This window comes from Corvus moneduloides, chromosome 8, assembly GCF_009650955.1.
Source record: "Corvus moneduloides isolate bCorMon1 chromosome 8, bCorMon1.pri, whole genome shotgun sequence".
Classification (NCBI taxonomy): Eukaryota; Metazoa; Chordata; class Aves; order Passeriformes; family Corvidae; genus Corvus; species Corvus moneduloides.
In genome coordinates, this window is record NC_045483.1 from 6677324 (window position 1) to 6687978 (window position 10655).

Here is a 10655-nt window from a genome sequence, read left to right on the forward strand (position 1 = left end):
CCCCGCTCCGCGCTGAGCTCCCGCGGCCCCGCTCCGCGCTGCGCTCCGGCGGCCCCGCTCCGCGCTGAGCTCCCGCGGCCCCGCTCCGCGCTGAGCTCCGGCGGCCCCGCTCCGCGCTGCGCTCCGGCGGCCCCGCTCCGCGCTGCGCTCCCGCGGCCCCGCTCCGCGCTGCGCTCCCGCGGCCCCGCTCCGCGCTGCGCTCCCGGCGCGCGTCCCCGGCCGGCCGCTCGCTGCCAGCGGCACGGCGGGAGCCGGGAGAGGAGGAGCGGGAGGAGGAGGAGAGGAGAGGAGAGGAGAGGAGAGGGGGCGGCACCTCTGGTCCCCGTGTGAGCCCGGGGAGCGCTGGCAGCGGCGCGGGGAGGGCTCCCCTCCTCTGTCCTCTTGTGCCCTCCTCTCTCTGTCCCCCCACCTCAGGCAGGGATGCTCCGGGACAGCCGGGGCGGGTCGGGCCGCGCCTGAGCCTCTGTGTGCCCAGCGAACCTCTGTGTGCCCAGCGAGATGTGCCAGAACCTCTGTGTGCCCAGCCAACCTCTGTGTGCCCAGCGGGATGCGCCGAGACAGGGGCAGGGACGGGAAAAGTCGCTGCTCAGACACCGGAGCACAGCGGTGCGGCCTTTGGCGAGCCACACAGAACAACTGCCTAAAATTAGGAATTTCATAGAATCTTAGAATATCGGAAGGGACCCACCGGGATCATCGAGCCCAACTCTCAGCCCTAGGCAGGACACCCCAAGAATCCTACCACGTGCCTGAGAGCATTGTCCAAACATTTCTTGAGCTCAGGAAGTCTCGGTGCTGTGACCACACCTGGGGACTGTGTTCACTGCTGTGAACTTCCCTGGGGAGCCTGTTCCAGTGCTCAGCCACCCTCTGGGGGAGAAACGTCCTCCTGATAGCCAACCTAAACCTTCCCTAACTCAGCTTCATGCCGTTTCCTTGAGTCCTGTGACTGGTGATGAGAGGGAAGAGATCGGTACTTGCCCCTGAGCTTCCCCTCATGAAGACCCCAGTGAGGTCTCCCCTCAATTTTTCTCATCTTCTCCGCATGGCATCCCAAGTGTTTGACTCACCTTATCAATTTCTTCTCAATTTATGTTAAAAAAGAGATTAACCACATTGAAGTGGCCAAGAAACACACTTTAACAAAGGTTTAACTTCTATAAAACTCTTGTCCTTCATATCACATAACACAAAACTTTCTTTTAGTCACCAAATACGGAACAAATACTTTGTGAACTGTTCTTTGCTTCACAGAGCTCCACTTTTGGAAAAACCAACTGAATGGGAGCTTCAGGAGTTCAGGAGCCCCAGATCCAAACGTGATGCTGAAGACAATGACATCATGTCTACTCAAGTCATTTATTTCTGTAGCTACATTGCTTGCTGTGCATTTTAATCACTTTAGTGGTTTTCATCTTGGGTGGGATGTGATTTCACTGCTAATGCAGGTTTCTCAGGAAAGGTGCTCAAACTTCTGCTGGTGCCTCTGTGTCAGCAGCCATTTCATGCTCTAAACACCCAGATTGAGAACAAAAGACATTTACACTGGAATTCTGCCAATGTCACTTATAGGAGGAGATAACTTTTTATGGTCTAAATTGGGCTCCTAGGTCTTAACCTGTCTCTGGGTGAACTTTGACAGGTCTTGGGAATGGGAATAAATTTTCAGGACAGAGGGTTATTTGCTATACACAGATTTTTCTAAAAAGAATGAAAAGTGGGAGAGGATCTGCTGACAGCTCAGCTCTCTTTTGTTTGCATGCAGCTAGCTTTGATTTTATTTGACATGTCCACCATGTATTATTTCTATATAGAACCTATTATGCCAGCACATGACAAGTATCACCCAAAGCTGTTAACAGGTTATTGATTCTTGAATGATGGCTTAAAATTGTCTTGGGGCTTTTAAACTTTTTTTTATACAGCAGCTTCAGGAGTTGGACACATTCACATTTGAAGTTGAAGTTCCAAAACAGCACTTCTGTATTCAGAGGAAATAGAAAAATAAAATCAACTGGACTGAACTGAGGAGAAATGTTTCATCTTTCGAGTGTCAGACACTGAAGGCACTTAGTCAAAAAATGACATTATTTAGTTGACAACTTGCATGGATTGCAGTAGGAGGAGGGGAGCACCAGCTCTGGTCAGCAGCAGAAGCAGCATTAATATGGGATGCACGTCAGTGGAATGTCAATAGCAATATTTTACCAGGAAAACATGGATCTGGGTATTTTGTATTCCCAACAATTCACAGGAGAGTTAATCGACAGCAATGCTGTTGTTCTGTCACCTGTCAAAAAGCAGATGTGGAGAGAAATGTTTTCCTAACCATTCCTGAAGAGGGACATGACTGTAGAAGCAATTTTTTTCTACCTCTTGGCATCAATGACATGACAGGGGGACCTTCCCTTCCTCCTGCCTCCTCTCTCAGTCCTTTCTTCTGGGATATTTCTCCTCCTCATGCCTCTCTTGCTGTGGTGCTCCAGCACACTGACAACATCTGGTCACTTCACTGGAGTTTTACTTCACTCCTCTTTCTTACTGTCCTGGTTTCTCTTGCCTTCAGCTAATTGATTGTTTGATAAATAATGCTAAAATATATATGCAGAATCATGCCTGTGCTATTAGCATGGGTAGACAGAAGAGCACTCAAGAACATTCATTTGCATGTGAAGGTGCCTGTTGGTGCATGGATACTTTTGCTTTACTAATCCAGCTGATGGAATTGTGGTTACCCCCAGGAAGGGAGCAGGGCAGAAGCCTGCCAGGTTTGCTGCTCTGCAGGTGTCAACTGCATTCAGGCAAATAATGATTCCTCCACTAGCATCCATTTGTCTTTAATCAGTCATCTTTGTGTCTGCTGAAGAACAAGCAGAAAAGGAATAGGACTGCAGCCAAATCAGCTGTTGATGTTTTCAAGTTTTTACTATTCTGTAATTTTTAATTAAGATTGTTCAAAAAAGAGTGAAGAAAAGCCATGGAGCTTTTTTTCCCAGTTGTTATTCTAGCTTTCAAGAGAACAGTGGAGTAAAAATGCTCAAAAATGCTCAAATATGCTTTGAAAAATGCTGGTCAGCTCCATCTCTTTTGCTAAGTCTCTACTTTTTATTTGCTTTGACTTCTTTAACTATGCACATGCTTATTAGACCCATATTTAATAATGTAATCACTTTATTAATTTTAATAAGAAATTAATACGAGATAGACTTCTAGTAAGAAAATTTCAGAATAAATAAACTCTGAAACTAGTTCCAAAAGGGTATTTTTATTTAGAAATACAAATCTTGAGAACTTACTTAAAAATACTTCCCATCCCTGGAAGTGTCCAAGGCCAGGCTGGATGGAGCTTGGAGCAACCTGGTCTAGTGGAAGGTGTCCCTGCCTGTGGCAGGGGGTATTGGAATTAGATGATCTTTAAGACCCTTTCCAACACAAAGCATTCCATGATTCCATTGCAAGCACCAGGGAGAAGTGGAATTTTTCTCATTTGCCTACAGGTTCCTTAAATGTTGAAATTTAGAAAAAAACACTCCTGGTTCTCACAATCCAGTCTGAGAAATGCACTACCTTGCTGGCTTCTTCGGGAAAAGCAATCCCTTTTAAAGCTGTCTCTTTTTAAGATTTACATTTCTTTTTTAGTGCTCGGAGCTTTAATTTGCAATACTTCATAATTAACTTAGCTTTCTCTATGAATTAATAATTTGAAGTTATTGTTACTGGGGAAAACTCCTGCCATAAATAATTCTTACAGTTTAAGTTGGAAGGCATACCTGGCAGCTTATGTTTTACTAATAGCACATAACATACTTAGTCAGCTTTTTCATCCTTTGCAGCTCTTTCCAGACTTTTTTTCCCCCTCTGTGCCCAACAGTCATGCTGCTAATTACTCTGCAGTGAGATTGTGTGGTAGTTAGTTCCACTGAATAATGCATCTCCTCTTCTCCAGGCACAGAGGGTGTGCATTATATTTTAATCTGCAGAAATTATAACCTACAGAAAGTGTGTGTGCAAATGTGTATTTCTATATCTATGATTTCTCACTATGGCATGTAATGCTCACAGGAGAGAGGAAAAAAGCAGAAATTTTGCTTTTCATAGAATCACTGACCAATTCATCTACAATGCTAAACATTTATTTGGCTGAACAACTGTGTGTGATAACCAGGTCTGACATGCTCTGAGGAGGTAATTTTTAAAGCTGGAAAGGCTCAGGGTGGAGGAATGGGATGCGGGAGAAGAAGAGACATTGCACAGCTCATGTATCTCTGCTAAAAAGGAGTAAAATATCACTTGCTCCCCTTTGAATAGAAACAACAGCATTAATTTTAGTGTCAGAATACAGGACAGGCATTTCCCCATCCACCAAGAAACTACACAGGTGGTTCTTGTTGTAGGAAAGCTGTGGTGGAAGAGGAGATGGTGATATGAACATAAACAGGTGATGCTTTGTTGTGATGCTTATGGAAAATTATACATGTATATATGTGTCATGGACAAAATCCTGAGCCTCTATACATAATGGCAGAGGCCAGCTATATGCACTAAATAATTTAACCCGCTAAAAAGTAAAGTTTTTCAAGGCACTTGAAAGTTTTAGGGCATTTATTCTAAAATATTTTTCACACATAGTCTTGGCCCAAAATAGGAGTAGCAGTCTGAAATGCTGTTCCTTCAGGTTTGCTCTGTACCATTCACACTGAAAACAAATAAAAAAGCCCCAAGAGTTGAACATTTCAAACCTTCATTGAAACCCTCACAATATAATATTGTGAGGGTTTCAATGAAGGTTTGTAATTGTCAATGTGTTTCAATACTAGGAAATTGTGTTCTATGGTAAAACATCTCTAAAATTCATTTTTAAGCTATTTTGCTATTCACACTAGAAAAAAGCATTTGACAGTTCTGGACTTGGGGGACTGCTTGAATAGAAAAACAACATTTAACCCTGCTCCCTGTCTAAACCCCCGAGGAAAACACCTCAACTGGGATACTTAAACATGTTGCAGCATGAAAAGAGTGTTTAGGTATAGCTGGGAGACTATTTGGCTACTTATCTATATGGTAGCTAAAGTAGTGGCAGAATAAACACCACCAATGCTTCACCAGTGTCAATGGTTTCCTGGCATGCCAGTTATATCCTTTATCCTTGTGTTTTAGACTTGCTTGAAAATTTAGCCTAAAGAAACCAGGAGACAGGAGAGGAGGGAGAGGCAGTGCACTTCTGTCCCACACCCCAAAACATCGTCATTTCTTGGCTTTTTGCACCCGGAATATTTTACATTCCTGAGAGCAAACATTAACAAGAGCTGCATGGGGCTGAGGATTTAATGTGTCTGTCCACATGAACTGTCCAGGAGAACCATCACGCTGCAAGATGGCCAGGGAAGCTATTTTTAGCATTTCCATGGCAGGCTTTGTCTGAGTACTCCGGTATTACTGACCACAGGCTAGTGATGGAGAGATGTGGCTCTGACAAGACTCATCTCACAAGAAAAGAGGCTCTGCCAAGCACAGTAAAAGCTGGAAAATAACTAGGCTAAATAACACCTTGTTGTATCTGTTCTTTCCAAGCTGGTATTCCTTGTGGAGTGAACACAGCCCTGAGGGCACTCTTAGCTCCGTGATCAATGGGAAGACATGCTGGTCTCAGTTTTACAAACCTAATTATTTTCTTCAGAAATCTGTCTGAAACTAAAAAGCATCTGACAAAAAAAATGCTCTTCCTATCCCTGTAGCTCAGAGGAATTCAGTCATTGCATGTGAATTGTGTTTCTATTGACTGCTCACGTGTCTTTTGAAACTGGTATTTTCTAGGTGGCTCTGCAAGAAAACACAGTCCCCCTTCAGGCACGAATTGTGAACTCCTTGTATCAAGAAAAATATTTAGCAATGAGAATGCAGTATGAGTTTGTATTTACAGACATAAAGGGATGTGGGTGTGTGTCTAAGATCAGTTACTCAGGTAATGGTGCACAACCCACTCACCCCGGGAATCCTTGTGGAGTCATTCCCTGTTCTCCAATATAGTGAAGTTGGCTTTAAGAATGCTAAACCAAGCTGTACCTTTGTCTTTCTAAAGGACAAGTTAAGTGTCAATAAAATAAAATAAGGTTCATTTGCCATATTACAGAATTATGATGTTACAGTAGAGTCCCTCAAATACATAATCATCAGTGAAAATGGCTCCAAAAAGCTTAATTAACATTTAAGTGCAAATCCCGGCCGTCATGGAAAGTGAATCCGCTCTAAAATCCTTGAATTGCCTGCCAGACCTACATCTAAATGTATTATCCTAGAATAAACCTTGTGGAAAATTCATAATGAAAAACAAGCTAACCACCCAGAGCAGGTGTGACCTGCAGACTGCTGAATACTGTGATTGCTTCCCATAGATTGTAATTTTAGCAACACCTGGGCTGAATGTGCTGTGCTGATGCAGCAGCCTCGTGAGTCCTAATGAAATAATTATGGGATAAGAGCACAAAGAAACATTCAGAGCTTGCAAGAAAACAAACAGCTGTAATGAAGGAACAAAGATACTAGATGAGCTGGGGGACAAAAAGCTTTTGTATGGGTTTATTTATATTGCCTGCATAAATGAAATCTCTTCACACCTTTATGCAATATGTTAGATATAAGTGCAATCAATTAAAAATGTTAACTGCCTGGTCTGGGGAAATCACATCAGTTTTACAGGACAAGGCCTTACATAAAATATCCTGGTCTTACAGGAAAGATGGGAAGGCAGAAGATGAGGTTTCTGCCACCTACATCTGCAAGTAGGAGCAATCCCAGACAAACCCAAGAAGTCAATGAGTTTTTCTTTTGGTAGGTGATAGAGGTCAGGTTGAAGGAAGATTGGTGAAATGTACCAAGAAATAAGTATGTTGAAAATAAAAATGCATGACAGTGTCTAAAATATCTGAAGATTAAAAATTGACACTGAACAGGTCTGAATCCTGGCAAAATTCAGTTCTGAGATTGTTCTGAGTGATGCAGTAGAACATCAGTGAAATGGGGGGTGCATGAGCTCTGCCTCTCAGCCGTGTGTGACTCACTCAGGATCTCCCTGGACACCCAGAACCATCCATGGACTTGCTTCTTCACCCACTGCTAATGGATGAAATTCAAGGAAGATTTCCACTCTAATACTCTGACAGCCCTAAAAGTTACTCACATGTATAATCCCTGACTTCAAGATGTGACTTTGCGGGACTGGATCTAAAATATCTTAGCAATAATTATAAATATTTAAGTTTTTTAAAAAAATAAAAAGCTTTCTGAACAGTTCTCTTTTGTGTAACTTTTAATTAGAATTTATATCTCTCTGAAATATCTATTCTAGAGGCAATGAAGAGACAAAAATTGAGTTTATATCTTACACGAGATTGTTGAATTCTTTACACAGAAAAACATGATTTACAATCTAAAATGACTGAAACCCTTTGTTTCAACAAACCAGTCATAATCTCTTAGATGCCAGCATACACAACTGGAAATGCTGCAGTAAATTTCTTCAGCCAAATTCCTTTTTTAAAAATCTTAATTGATTTTCTTCCACCAATAGTGCTTGTGGTTTTACACTGGTTTTCAACAGGAGATTTTTTTTTGTCCCTTGGACCATATGATCTTCATATGAGTCTAAACACACTTGGAAAAATAGGAAGCCTGGGAATATAAATTGCACTTCTGTGCTTAGTCACAAATGGCTGAGCACAATGAGATTTTACAATAAACCAGAAATGTCTGTGTTTTGTTGTGTCAATAAATGTTCCAGGGATGCTCTTAAAGACAATAAATTACTGGTAATGGAACACTATCCTCAGCATGTAGAAGTCATTTTCCACTTCCAGACATTCTCAGATTAGGTTTAAATTGCTATTAGAAAATCCTAAATGTGTTTGGTTGAAGAAAATCTTTTTAATGCCTAGAAATAATCTGGCAGTGGCTGGTTAGAGCAGAGTTAGCAAGAGTATTCCTGGGGAGAACAGTTTACACATATGGAAGGGAACTTGGTTCCAACAGAACCCTACCACTTGCAGAGGGAACAATACACAGAGATTTCAGAGCCTGTAATTTTTTGCAGCTGCTCAGCTGAAGGGCAAACATGTCAGTGCTAAGGAAATCATCTTGAGGGACTGAGTTTGTAACAGGGGTGTAAGTCCTGGTCCGAGCTGCCCTTGGCAGAAATGTCTTCATAAAGCTTGTTCTCAAAAGCCTTTGAAGTGGCAGAAATAAATGATGGACATGGGAAGCAGGGCAGGATAGAAGGCAAACAGGGAAGGGAAGAATCATAAGTGAAGGAAACAGCAGAAAACAGGGCTCTGGTGTACAGCCATTCACATTTTTGCAAATACAGCTGTTCGTCTCCCTGAGGATCCACTGAAATGCGTGGTGTATTTATCACCAGTGTTTGTGTGCTTGTGGTGTCTGCAGCCCGGGCCTGAAGGTGCAGATCCTGGGGTTCTTACACACCCTCTTTTCTTCAGCACTGCCTTTAGCAATAGAAAATCAAAGCAGGAGAACCCTTCCTTTTTTTTTTTTTTTTCCTTATTAATGTCTGCAATACTAAAGTCCAGAAAAATGTGTGCACTTACAAGTGTAAAAACTGTGAACAATCTTCAAGACTGCCACACTCGTCCTGCTCCTACACTGAAAAATAAAGAGTTAACTAGAGATGCATAGCCTTGAGAGGAACTTCTGTATTGACTTTCTAGGTTTTTCAGAAAGAAATCCACAAGGGATTCAGAAGGAATTTCAGAGGGACTAATTAGTTTCGTGCTCTGTGAGAAATATCGCTGCTAAACTTAGATTCTGCTGGAGTGCACTGCACTGTCTCCCACACTAACGACCCCAAAACAAGGGGCAAATTATTCATTCATGATCAATGCATTCAAATTCAAAATTGCATTTCACTTAGCATAAAGTCTGCCTTATTTCATATTTTATTTCGCTTTGTAGAACCCTGAAATGAAAGGAGAATGAACTGTTGCTGTTAATGGCTACATTTCCATTAGCTATAGCAGGGCTTGCCCATACAGGTGATGTTTGGCCTGTGCTACGTAAGTGAAAAAGAAAGGTTACTATTTATTGTCAGAAGCCATCAAAGCTGGCTGTGCTCCCTTCTGTCTTCTGTCAGTGTTTCAAACTTTTGTGAGTCCTGTGTGATCTTAATGTGTCAGATTATTTTGCCTATTATGTGCAGGGGTCCATGAGCATGGACTCATAATGCCATGTTGATGTATAAACACATGTATTTATATGTAGGTTTGGATAAATTATATATGTAAAGTGAGCTCTGCAGTTTTGTTTTCAACCCTACTTAAAAAAATTATGTGTATTTTATGCATTGCAACTGCCCATTTATATTGCAGCATGTCTGACTGAGCTTTTCCTGATGTCTTTATGGACATTTTCCAAGGTAACATGAAGAGTAAAAGCATTAATAAACTCTGATTCTATGAAGCTGTGTAAAATGCATTCAGAAAAAGAGGAAGCAAGTATGAGCCAGCAGGCTCCAAGCAGTGAAGAGAGTTCTGGTGAACCTGCTGCACACTGTCATGTGAGATTCCACTTTTAAGGACCAAAACTTTCCTGCTGTGTTAGGCCTGCTGACAGCAACAGCTCCTCTGGGCCACAGCAGTCCTAGATGAGCCCTCAATGGTACATGGGCTAGAGGATTTCCATGGATCTTCCAGGGCAAAGCAGCTCAATAAAATACCTCTTTACACCTGTACTTTCTCAGATGCCTTAATTTTTGCCATGGTATCCAAGTTACACAGCAGAGGAGCAAAGCTGGGATGGTGTCGGATGGTTAAAAAAAACAGGAATTAACAGATACAGTGGCAAAAAATCTCAGCTGGTTGTGTCTGGCATGTAGAAGGGGAGGTGTGTAGGTGTGAAGCATGTGGTATCAGCGAGCAAAATGCCATCAGCCTTCACACAGGTGAGAAAAGAGGTCAGCAGGGGCCCTCCTGGAGATGGGAATTTGGAGCAGCTCTCAGGTGAGACTCCACTCAGTTATTGAGAGCCACTCAATCTTCCTCACAGGGTCCAGGGAGGGGGTGGTTCAGGCCTTTGGTGTTGAGAAGTTAACTACAAATAACAGAGCCAGTGCTGAATCAAAAGATGCATTTGCTCAAACTGAGAAGCCATGAGCTGTAAAACCTAAGTTGAAGGAAGAGCTTTCCCTGAAAGCATTACAAAGGCTTAGTTTGGCAACCAGAGATTTTTTTTCTTTAATGTAGCAGAATGCAACACAATGGATAAGACTGCAGAAGCCATGAAATGGAAAATGATGATTTGCTGAACACTGCATTTAAAAACCTTCGGTACCTCCATCTCTATCCATGGACCAGCCTGGGAGCAGGAGAATATTTCTGCACAGGGAGAAGGGATTCCTCTATTCATGACATCAAAGGTTAAATTTTCGCTAGATAACACTTTTGCCTTTCTGAAAAGGAAGGAGAACTTATGTAAAATTAGGATTCTGTGATATGGAGTATCTTCTTTGTCATACAATCCTGGCTTAATATAGCTTTTTTTAACCTATATAGTTTTATACCATTTTTCCTTTAATTTCCCTGTGTGAACAAAGCCAATCACATATGAAATATCTGGGGACAACTTTTCCACAGTCAGAAATCTTTCTAGTT